The sequence below is a fragment of the Podarcis filfolensis genome (genome assembly GCF_964270895.1).
Source record: "Podarcis filfolensis genome assembly, chromosome: 6".
Taxonomy (NCBI): domain Eukaryota; kingdom Metazoa; phylum Chordata; class Lepidosauria; order Squamata; family Lacertidae; genus Podarcis; species Podarcis filfolensis.
Genome location: NC_139609.1, coordinates 83,817,888 through 83,830,171, shown reverse-complemented (window position 1 = coordinate 83,830,171; position 12,284 = coordinate 83,817,888). Strand labels below are relative to the sequence as shown.

The 12,284-nt window shown below is 41.9% G+C and overlaps 1 long non-coding RNA gene across 1 annotated transcript in view; it reads left to right on the top strand.

Annotated features, from left to right (window-relative positions):
- The window catches only part of LOC310764837, a 392,409-nt gene extending 380,497 nt beyond the window's left edge, over positions 1-11,912 (top strand). Inside the window, exon 3 of the long non-coding RNA XR_014549255.1 lies at positions 11,640-11,912. This is a non-coding gene — a long non-coding RNA (uncharacterized lncRNA). The remainder of the gene's footprint in view (positions 1-11,639) is intronic.
- Positions 11,913-12,284: the final 372 nt, after the last annotated feature.

Below are 12,284 nucleotides of genomic sequence, written 5' to 3'. Positions count from 1 at the left end.
GGTGAAATAAGTTGTGTTCTCTGTTGGGAGCATAGGCTGCATCTAAATCTGTGTAACTCACAGCAGGTGAGCTGGTCTGTCTGAGGAGCATCCTTTTGTTCAATGCTACTTTTGCATTTGTAGGATGTGCAGCAATTCACAGTTCACCAGCAGCAACAACCTCTTTGTCCAACTAATTGATTTTTACTTATGGTGTCTCTGGAATATTGTGCCACCTACCAATGCCGCTGTTACGATAAAAGATGGTACTATGTTCTGTTATGGAATTGAGTGTGACATTCACTTCTGACAATACTAAATCCTGTTTCGTGTGTGCAGTTGTTTTGAAGACATTTCTAAGCAAAGCCCAAAGAGTTCTGATCTCTCCCCCCCCCCCATGAATGATAGGGGGAGGGGAAAAGAGATGTTAGATTTATTGCTGAAAATTTCCACTTTATTAAGCTGTCAAGTTTTGCTTGGTGGCATACTAGAAAGTGAAATACTAAATTTGATTTAAAGGTCAGAGGAGATGTGTGGCACCAACAATCTGGCTTTGAATGATTTTTGTAACACTAAACAGACTTTACAAGGAGAGAAAATTGGAACTGGTCAGCATAAGTCATTTCAATTGTGGTGTCTTTCACTACACAGTTTTCCTTTTGAGCTTGACTCAGAAATAAAAGAATTTGATGTATTAGCAGGGTCCATCAGGGCTTATGCAGTCTGGAGCTGATTTTTATATTTCTAATTACACTGGGAGTGGGGGACGGTTGCAACCAAGAGTGTAGAAAAAAATATTCTGTTTAATGCATTAATTATGATTACAGAAAGTATTAATTCTAAAAGATTGTTTGAATTGGCTGTAGCAAACTTGCAACAATAAGCACTGGCCAAAGTCCCCAAAGGTCTTATTACTTATCTGTACATATCTACATCTTTTAATTCACCACCTAAATAAGACCCCAGAAGAAATAGCTTTCGTTTAAAATAATTTCACTTCTCTGCAGCAAAATATATTATCATTTTAATTAAATATTGCAGCCCATGACATGGTCTGAGTTATAAATTTCCATAAGTCTGAAGTCTAATTTAATTTCTCACACAGAACTCTTGACATATGAAAAACTCTTAATACTCTCATTTGACTCTTAGTGTGGCTCCTTATCATGCACATTTCATTAGCCATGCTGATAAAAGAAAACAATTAGAAACCCATTGGCTAAGTCTTTGGTACTAACAAAATTCAGCAGTATTAGAAGCCAGAAAGTGTAATCTGGAGGTAAAAAGAATTAGACACTTTCACGCCATCTCATTCAAAAAAAAAATGGAAGTACATTCATTAACTTTTTCCTATTCTCTAGTAGCACAGGATTTGCTTTTGCTTTTCATTTCTCAACCATAGTTCAGACCAGAGTCTTGCCTCAATTAGAAAGTTGGGGAAGAAGCATGAATTTCCAAAGAAACTATGGATTTGGGGTCATGTGAGTTATATGAACAGCTTGGATGGCTCCAGATGGGAAAGAATCTGGAACAGCCCATCCTTATGTATAATAAGTAAAGATCCTTGAAAAAAATGCTCTTGAAGTAGCAAATCAATAGTATATGAAATCCCTCCAAATAAAATAAGATCAGCCTTGAGACATTGCCAACGTCTCGACAGATTCAAAAATGGCTTTACAGTGGTACCTTGGGTTACAGATGCTTCAGGTTACAGACTCCGCTAACCCAGAAATAGTATCTCAGGTTAAGAACTTTGCTTCAGGATGAGAACAGAAATCGTGTGGCAGCAGCGTGGCGGCAGTGGGAGGCCCCATTAGCTAAAGTGATACCTCAGGTTAAGAACAGTTTCAGGGTAAGAATGGACCTCCAGAACGAATTAAGTTCTTAACCCGAGGTATCACTGTACTTTCCTACTTTTTGCTAGGAGCTCCAGATTCTTCTGTGGCAGAAGAAAATAATCTCCAGTTCAATTATTAAACATAACTATTAAGTTGAAGTTCCATTTGGGAAAACAGACCAGCAGTGATAACTTTGCAGGCATTCTTAGAGCTCACCATAAGCTGAAAAGCGGTAGGTACGCAAGGTTTTTAAAATTAAGTTTGTTATTTATTTCACATGGTATTTCTTGTGGCAGGTATTCACTTCAATGTAGTGAGCAAAAGCTGCCCATTTATTGGGTCAGGCCACCCACTGAGCAAAAATCCCAACCACTAGATAAGTCAGTTTAGGCACTGGTAATTGTTATGTTTTTGCCTGAAAACAATCCTAAGTAAATCTGGGGACTGGACTAGGGATTTTTGCAGAAATGTGTATAGTACAGTAGTACCTCGTGTTATGGACGGAATCCATTCTGGAGGCCCGTTCGTAACACAGAACTGACGCAAGCCGAAGTGCCATGTCTGCGCACTCACGCGGTGCAATTTAGCGCTTCTGCTCCGGTACTTCCGGGTTGCCGCGGGACACAACACAATAACACATAACCTGAAGCGGACGCAACATGAGGTATGACTGTACTGTATTTATTTCTTTGTTGAATTTATCATAGAATTCTAGAGTTGGAAGAGAACCCAAGAGTTGTCTCATTCAACCCCCTGCAAGGCACGAATCACAGCTAACCATCCTTCTTCCACAAGGAGAGTAGAGCGGAAAACAGACATGCAATTAAAAAACAAAGCAAAAACATTCTAAACAGTTTTAATTACAATGAAAAATGTACTTTTATCCAATGATCTCAAGGTTGCCAGGAACAGTATTCTTACAGATTGATGTCCCATCCATAAGAAACAATTAAAGCACGTGCCTTCCCCCAAATAATCATGGGAACTGTAGTTTATTAACGTTTCTGGGAATTATTGCTCTGAGAGGGGAGAACTACAGTTTCCAGGATTCTATGGTGGAAGGTGTGAACTTTAAATGTATGGTGTGGATGTGACAGAAGAGCATTAAAGTAAATAGGATATGCTGAAAAACCAGCAAAGCTAGGATATGAGGCACCTTCCAAAGATAATAGGCATGATCCAGCCAAGATTAAGACCTTTAGCTGAAGAATTCAGAGTGCTGCTGATTTCAAATATGAGAGTTCAGACAGTGCAGTATTGTGGCTTGAATGCCAAGAGTCTGTCCATCCCTATGATTTTATTAAGTGAGAAATAATCTATAGCAACACATTTTTTTTTTAAAGGCTGCAATCCAAAAGGTTTCTGCATAGGCACTGAGTTACATCGATTTTTAGTCAATTTAAATTGACTGCATGTAAGTATTTTAGGACTGCTGGCTCTCTCAGAAAGTTCATTTTAGTTCACAAGACAAATTAATGGAGGACATGGAGGTCCATCAATGGCTATTAGGTAAGATTGCTTGAGGATACAATCACATATGGACTGTTCCTGCAGGTTCTTCCTGCCAATGGAGAGTTATATTTTCCTGTCTCAAATACCACTGAAGACAAATATTTATCTGGCCAAAACTTTCACGACTGCCTCTACATTAGAAAGATAAATCTCACAAACAACACTTGAAGCATGCAGTACAATCCATAAGAAGTTGTAAATGTATGTATTGCGTACTGTTGTCATTTGGGCCTGCACTTCCTGATCTGAAAAAACCTTGTGGAAAAAGTTACCTTATGACGTCTTCCTTAGAGCTTTAGCTAAGGCACAAGAAGCTATGGAGGTTGAATATTAAGCACCTGAGATCATAGAACTTACTGGTTTTGTTTTTGAAATCGGCTGATTTTAGTTTTACCTTTTCAAATAATCTTGCTCCACTATTTTCTTTGGGTTGCAGCAAATGCTAGTCTTCCTCACAAGTAGACCCATTTAAAGGAATAAACATAAGGTAGTCATAGTAATTAACTTCAATAGGTCTACTCTGAGTAGCTCAGTGGTAGAGCATCTGCTTTGCATGAAGAAGGTCCCCAGCCTCTCTAGGTAGGGCTAGGAGACAAATCCCAAAGAGCCACTGCCAATCAGGGTAGACAATACTCAGCTAGAAGGACCAATGGTCTGACTCAATATAAGGCAGCTTCCTATGTCCGTATGGATGTTGTTGTTGTTTAGTTGTTTAGTCATGTCCGACTCTTCGTGACCCCATGGACCAGAGCACGCCAGGCACTCCTGTCTTCCACTGCCTCCCACAGTTTGGTCAAACTCATGCTGGTAGCTTCAAGAACACTGTCCAACCATCTCGTCCTCTGTCGTCCCCTTCTCCTTGTGCCCTCCATCTTTCCCAACATCAGGGTCTTTTCCAGGGAGTCTTCTCTTCTCATGAGGTGGCCAAAGTATTGGAGCCTCAGCTTCACGATCTGTCCTTCCAGTGAGCACTCAGGGCTGATTTCTTTAAGAATGGATAGGTTTGATCTTCTTGCAGTCCATGGGACTCTCAAGAGTCTCCTCCAGCACCATACCGGTAATTCAAAAGCATCAATTCTTCAGCGATCAGCCTTCTTTATGGTCCAGCTTTCACTTCCATACATTACTACTGGGAAAACCATGGCTTTAACTATACGGACCTTTGTTGGCAAGATGATGTCTCTGCTTTTTAAGATGCTGTCTAGGTTTGCCATCGCCTTTCTCCCAAGGAGCAGGCGTCTTTTAATTTCGTGACTGCTGTCACCATCTGCAGTGATCATGGAGCCCAAGAAAGTAAAATCTCTCACTGCCTCCATTTCTTACCCTTCTATTTGCCAGGAGGTGATGGGACCAGTGGCCATGATCTTCGTTTTTTTGATGTTGAGCTTCAGACCATATTTTGCGTTCTCCTCTTTCACCCTCATTAAAATACAATCCATTAAAAGCAAAAGCATTTACTTTTAAAAATGGCAATGGGTTATCAGACACATGGTATGCAGCTTCTCCACCTTTTGATGCTTAGAGTCTGGTTCATACCTGCTCTGCTCTTCCCAGAGTGTTGTTTTTTTTTTTTTAGCTCAGCACAGGGTGGCAGCTAAATCAAAGTTAAGCTTAGCATGTCACCTAATCCGAGGATCATAGTTTAGATCTCTCCTCCTTGACCAAAAACCTGTAACCATCCAACAAACCTTAGCTATGAATTGTGGGTAATCACAATCCTGGGTTTGCCCCACGCGCTAAACCAAACTTTGGCTTAGCTGCCATGACATACTGAGCTAAAAAGCCGAGAGGAAGCAAAGGGAGTCACCAACATTGGGCCTTCTCAGTAGTGGCTTTCAGAAAGCTAAGGGTCGGTAGCTTTCAGAAAACTTGAACTTCTGGAAAGGCAGACCACTGGATATGTACATTGTGAAATGAAAGGAAGGGCACTCACAAACACCCCTTGAAAGAAGTTAAGTGCACCAACAGCAAAACAAACAAACAAACAAACAAACAAACAAACAAACAAACCTTCACCCCTACACTCGAGAATTTCTCCAAACTGTTCTCTCCCTGTGATTTTTTTTTAAAATGCGGTTTCTCTTCTCCTTAACTGCTGGCCAGCAAAAAAAAGGGGGGGTGCGAAAAACAGACTGCAGCATAAAATTTTGGCATGGCTCTGTTTGGTATGTTGATCATTTTTCAATATCTTTTGTAAATTGCTACATCCAGTTTTTATAGTGATATTCTGAGAGTGTGTCCAAATTAGGGCCTCTTCAGATTCCCAAATACTTGATTGGATTATCCTTCCACTGTGTGTTGCTGCTTGATGTCAATTGTTTTCTGATTACTGGTGGGATGTTGGTTGTAAAGCATTTAGGCTTGTTTATTTTGTAGCCAGAAACAATGGTACCTCGGTTTACAAACTTAATCTATTCCGGATGTCTGTTCCTAAACCAAATCTGTTCTTAAACTGATGCGCGCTTTCCCTAATGAGGCCTCCCGCCGCCGGTGCCCTTCCACCATTCGGCTTCCATTCTTAGACCAAGGTAAAGTTCACAAACCGGGACACTACTTCCGGTTTTGTGGAATTCGTAAACCGAATAGTTCATAAACAGGGCTGTTCTTAAACTGAGGTACCGCTGTACATTGCTAAATTTAGATAAAGTACTTATTAGTTCTTAGTACTTATTAGTACTTATTATTATGGAAGTGAGAGCTGGACCACAAAGAATTGATGCTTTTGAATTATGGTGCTGGAGGAGACTCTTGAGAGTCCCATGGACTGCAAGAAGATTAAACCTATCCATTCTGAAGGAAATCAGCCCTGAGTGCTCACTGGAAGGACAGATCTTGAAGCTGAGGCTCCAATACTGGCCACCTCATGAGAAGAGAAGACTCCCTGGAAAAGACCCTGATGTTGGGAAAGATGGAGGGCACAAGAAGGGGACGACAGAGGACGAGATGGTTGGACAGTGTTCTCAAAGCTACCAGCATGAGTTTGACTAAACTGCAGAGGCAGCGGAAGACAGAAGTGCCTGGCGTGCTCTGGTCCATGGGGTCACGAAGAGTCAGACATGACTAAACGACTAAACAACAACACTTATTAGTTCTGAGGAAGACTCTAATGGCTTTGTTAATATTCAGCCAATATAATCTGTGTACATGGATATCTTTAATTCACTCTATCCAAGGTGTACTCCAGAGGTATTTTAATTATTTCTAAATGGCTACAAAAAGGAGAACAAATAACAGGGGTGAAAGTGAACATCCTTGGTGTGTGTTTCTTTGTAGACTGAACTGGGAATAAAAAAGGTTGTTTACATATATATTTTTGTTCAAGGGGTTTCATATATTTTTCACAATCTGCAGCAATGCCCACCGATAAGGAGGGATGGTGGATCAAACAAGAGGAGGTCAGAAGTTCCTGTTTCCCAAAGCAAGACAAGGGTCAGCACCTTGTAGGGAGATCAATCTGTGGGTTCAGGACCATGGGTATATACCAAACATTTGATTTGCCTCAGCAAGGTACTGGAGCATCTGAGTGAGTTTTATAGCACGGCTAGTCAATCACTGATGTGATCCAACCCCTGGAGTGTTGCATCCTGGACAGTTTTAAAGAACTGTTGACTTCTTCGGGGTTATGGGCTTTCAGGCTATGGGGATTTCTCCTCAGGGCTCTCCTGATTCTCTGAGAGTTTTGTGGACCAGCCACCAGTTTGGAGGCAGAAGTATCTCTTCAGGGATCACAGAGAAGAGACAAATTCTGGTGCCTACATACCCACGCAACATGGACCAGAGATTGGATCTATCTCCTCTTCAGAGTGACAGTTGCCAGAGAAGTCATCCTTCAAGGAATCCTGGTCCAGGACAATGACAATATTAAAGACTGGATATCATATGATATTGCTGGCTCTATTAAATACAGAGCTCAGTGGGAGTCAACAGATACCAAGAATTCTCCCAAAATGCTCTGCTGGATGGGCTTGGAGATATCCCACTCAAGGAGGCTGTGGGTTTACAGGAACCAGTGCAACCTGAGTCTTCTCCCCCACAAACACATGCTCCAAGATCACCCTCAGATCTAGAAGCACAGTGCCCATCTGGCAGAACGAGGTCAACTGTCCCTAAGCCTTGCTCATGAGTAGGAAGACAGATGTCTCACATGTTGCAGAGCAGGACCCTGCTGACAGGCCAGGAAGGGGTGTGGCAGCAGTGTTCGCTATAAAGCTGCATAGTTAGGACGTAGCCAACACCAAGGGCAAGATTCAAGTAGACTGTTGTACATGCAGGAGCCAGCACAAGGTTTCTCACTAGTGCAATGGGACTTTGTACTCCTCCCTTTGTGCATGCCGTATGCTCTCCCCAGCTCTGTTGCAGAGGGTCAGGAGAATCCCCCAGAGCAGCATGTGGGAGGGCAGGGAAAGGGGAGATGATTCTACTGGGCAAGCGAAAATGCTTGCTCTGGCGGAAGAATCTCCTTAGTGCTACATTGCATGCAACCCATAATCTTGCTGCATTTGTGTTGGAGTACTTCCCTGATATTCTGAACATCCTTATATTTCATTCGTGGGTGGCTGTTAGTAACAGGATTTTGAACCATATTGCAGGAGTGTCGGGGATGGGATGGGTAAAATAATGGGATTTTTCCATGGCGGTCATGTCCATCTTTCTCAAGTTTAGTTGTCTTTTGATCTCCAGCAGTAGAGTCCTGCATCTGGCCCAGCTCCTTAATTGGAGACCATGCAGCCTCTGACTCCAAGGTCTGGTGGTTACTGGACTCTGGAGCAATGATACAACAAAGTGAAAATGGTGTCATCATTCATGTTTATTGTACAGGGTTTCTTGGGAGGAGTATTAAATTCCTAGCATTAAAACATTTAATTTATTCATATTGGGAGATCAGCAGATTAGGAAAGAGATAAACACTCTTGATCATAGACAGATGAAAGTGTGCCAACTGTTAGAAACATGTGTTCCTTCTTTGGAATAATCTAATCAGCATTATTAAGAGTGTCATATCATTAACATATTTCCCTAAAACTAAGTTATCAAAACTGGTTATTGCTTCCTGTTCGTAGACTATACTCCACAGAATACTAACTGTGCAGTGACTTCATTTGAATCCCAAATCCTGAGCTGAAGCAGGCTGTCTCAGAGTTCATTGGCTTCCCAGAGGTGAATCAGGATGCCTCAAGTCAAAGCGGGGATCCCTCAAAGCACCTTGTGGCACCTCAGGCAACAGTCTTTTACAGACAAGTATCAGAAAATGATGCATCTATGTTTACCATATAAGGAAAACTTCAGGGTGTGGGGGCAGCGGGGGAGCAGGAGCACCTTTGCAAAACCAAAACTTGTGTTTCTAGCTTAAGGGCAATGCAAAGACTTGGTGTGGGGTCCTCTGTTGCAGCTGACAGATCTAGCTTGTAATCAGAGGGAATGATTTTACCAGTGCTCTCCAATCCCAGTATTTTGGATACTGAAATGGGGAGGGAGAGCTCCTTTGTAAATGGCAAGTCCAACTGGTAGCATAGGAGTAATTTTACCAGGCTTCCAACCCCAGAGATTTAGGAGAGAAGTGTTATGTACTGAAGTTCTCACCCTGGGCCAGCAGGGGGATACTGTAGATAGTTTTCACTCAGGTCCACATATGCAAATAAGGAATTGAAAGTGACGTTCAGTGATTGGATAGTTACAGAAAGTTGTTACTGTTGCCTTGTAGTGGAGCTCTATATAAGCAGGCTGGCTGAACCCTTCAGTTCAGTTCTGTTTTGTGTCTGTGAATAAACAAGAGCTGTTTGAAGAATCACTGTGTCATCTGATATGTTCACCCACAACTTAACAAGAAGTGTTGGCTAAAGTAATATATGTTTTCTTTCAGTTGCTTCTCACTCTTTTGCAAATCTTGTACAGAGTAGCTAATGTTAGAAAGAGTTCTGGTGGAGTCCCATTCTTTATCCACCCATTTCCAGGCGTCTTCCAACTTACTTCTTTGGTCCTTTCAGTTTGATTATCAACACTTTACAGTTAATTTTCAACTAGCAGCCTTGTACCTGACATTGCTTGGGGGTTCTTAAAAACCAGAAGATCAATGTGGTTGTGAAATCAGGAGTTAAAATCAGTGCAATTTTGAAAGACCCAGCCCATTGTATTGTTATAAAAGTCGGGTGCTCCTCCTCTCTCTGCCAAGCAGTGACAAGAGCCCATGGGGTTACAGGCACTCACCCAGGGTCTGTGGTCCTTTGGTGGGTCCCCCCCAATCTATAACAATACACAGCCTGAAGGTGTTCCTAGAAATGTTCCTTTCTGACACACTGCACTGTGAAGGCACTGTGCCTGATAATATAACACAGGCTCCCCTGGAAAAGGGTTCAAGAGAGACAATGGCACCACTGCAAAGTCTCCTCATTTTCTACATCACACGGAGGAGACATCAAAAGCAGAACCCATGTTGGCTATACACCAAAACTGATAGGCATCATAAGAAAATCAGCACTCTAGCTAAAAGATGCCTTTCAATTACAAATACACTTGGAGGGCATTATCTTGTCACTTCCAATGAAGAAAGTACCTGTCATTTTATACAAGGAAGCTGGCTTACCAGGAGAGAGCAATTTGCTCGAACGCTATTCCTTTTTTTCAATAGGAGTTTTCCTTGACATATTTGTGTCCATTTATTAATGGTAAAATCTACAATCTTTGGGGGAAAGCATTAAATCTGCACTTATGTGTGCTCTGAAGTAATACCTCAAATCAAATTCATCGGAGGAACAAAATGCAGAGATTTATGGAGGACATTGGTGAGACATCTGCTGTGAAAACACTTGAGGGGTGAAAATGGATAAATAATGCAAAAGAGAGAATTGAAAGAAATCAGACGGGGAAAGCACCTGATATTTACTCTGTGTCATCCTCCAGGAAATATGAGCTCATACGTGGAAATATACCAATATCTTTCAGTGTAGTGTCAGCGCATTAATTAAAGGCTTTGCATTTGAAGAAAAGAGATCAGAGCCTATAATAACCTAAAGGAGAATTAATCACAGCTCTGTTTGCCTTCATGAAATTTCCTAGTCCATTCTACTTTTTTCCTCGTTGGGAATAACATTCCCTGGGCATTGACATGCTGAAGATCATCTAATCTAACCCTCTCTCTTAAAAAAAGAAAAAGACATTGATTAAGGTGATGCATATTGTTTTATTTTTTAATTAAATTTCATTTAGGAATCACTTCATATAAGGCATTTCAAGTTGATTTTGCAATACAACAAAAACAAATATAAAACAACTGTGTATATCAAAGCCATTAAAACCTTTTACATATATAAATACACTTAAAACAATTGCATGCAAAATAACAACCATTTCGTTCCTTTCAGTTATGAATCACTTCCTATTAAGCATTTTGAAGCATTTCCACAATGAAAAAACCCCCCACCTAAAACAATGGTGTATATTTTTAAAAACATTACACATATAAAAGTGATTGGGATGGGGGGGGGAGAGAACTCCACTAGAAGACTTGTTGAAATAGGAAAGCCTTCAACAGATGCCCAAAAGACAACAGAGATGGTGCCTGTCTGATATGTAGGTGTCGTTGTAGTAGTAGCAGTAATTTGAGAATCAAAGTACACTTTTCAATATTTCATTTTCACACAGAAAACAGCTTTTCAGCTCCCTGCTTCTGGTGTCTAAGTATCAAAAACTTTTCTAGAGAAGGACCTCATGGAATAGAAGAGAGGTGGGTGGTGAACGAAGCAAGCAGAGGCATCAGCTCCTTTGCGCTCACATATTTGCACATCCGTTTTTCTTAATGGAATTCATTTTTGTATGTTGTTCCCACTTATATATGCCTCTTTATGCACACTTTCCACTGCCATATGCATTTTCATGCACTGTATTTTGTATTACTTGGCTGGAGAACTGCGTTGCAAAATCTGAAGTGTGAATTTCAATGGATGGCTGTGTTTCGGTTTGGGCATTGTTTCACAAAGTGCAGATAAGTTAGGTTTGCCTTTAAATCTGAACCTCTCTTTCAAATCAGAACCAGTGAAGGCGGGGAAGGTCCTGTGTGAGTGTCTGGGGGCAGTTGGAGGATGGATGGCGGATAACAGATTAAGGTTGAATCCTGACAAGACAGAAGTACCGTTTTTGGGGGACAGGGGGCAGGAGGCGGGCAGGTGTGGAGGACTCCCTGGTCCTGAATGGGGTAACTGTGCCCCTGAAGGACCAGGTGCACAGCCTGGGAGTCATTTTGGACTCACAGCTGTCCATGGAGGCGCAGGTCAATTCTGTGTCCAGGGCAGCTGTTTACCAGCTCCATCTGGTAAGCAGGCTAAGACCCTACCTGCCTGCGGACTGTCTCGCCAGAGTGGTGCATGCTCTAGTTATCTCCCACTTGGACTACTGAAATGCACTTTATGTGGGGCTACCTTTGAAGGTGACCCGGAAACTACAACTAATCCAGAATGTGGCAGCTAGACTGGTGACTGGGAGTGGCTGCTGAGACCACATAACACCGGTTTTGAAAGACCTACATTGGCTCCCAGTACATTTCTGAGCACAGTTCAAAGTGTTGGTGCTGACCTTTAAAGCCCTAAATGGCCTGGGTCTGGTATACCTGAAGGAGCATCTCCACCCCAATCGTTCTGCCTGGACACTGAGGTCCAGCGCTGAGGGCCTTCTGGAGGTTCCCTTGCTGCGAGAAGCCAAGTTACAAGGAACAAGGCAGAGTGCTTTCTCGGTAGTGGCACCCACCCTGTGGGACGCCCTCCAACCAGATGTCGAAGAGAAAAACAATTACCAGACTTTTAGAAAATATCTGAAGGCAGTCCTGTTTAGGGAAACTTTTAATGTTTGACAGACTATTGTATTTTAATATTTTGTCAGAAGCTTCCCAGAGTGGCTGGGGAAACCAGGCCAGATGGGCGGGGTATAAATAATAAATGATGATGATGATGATGATGATGATGAACT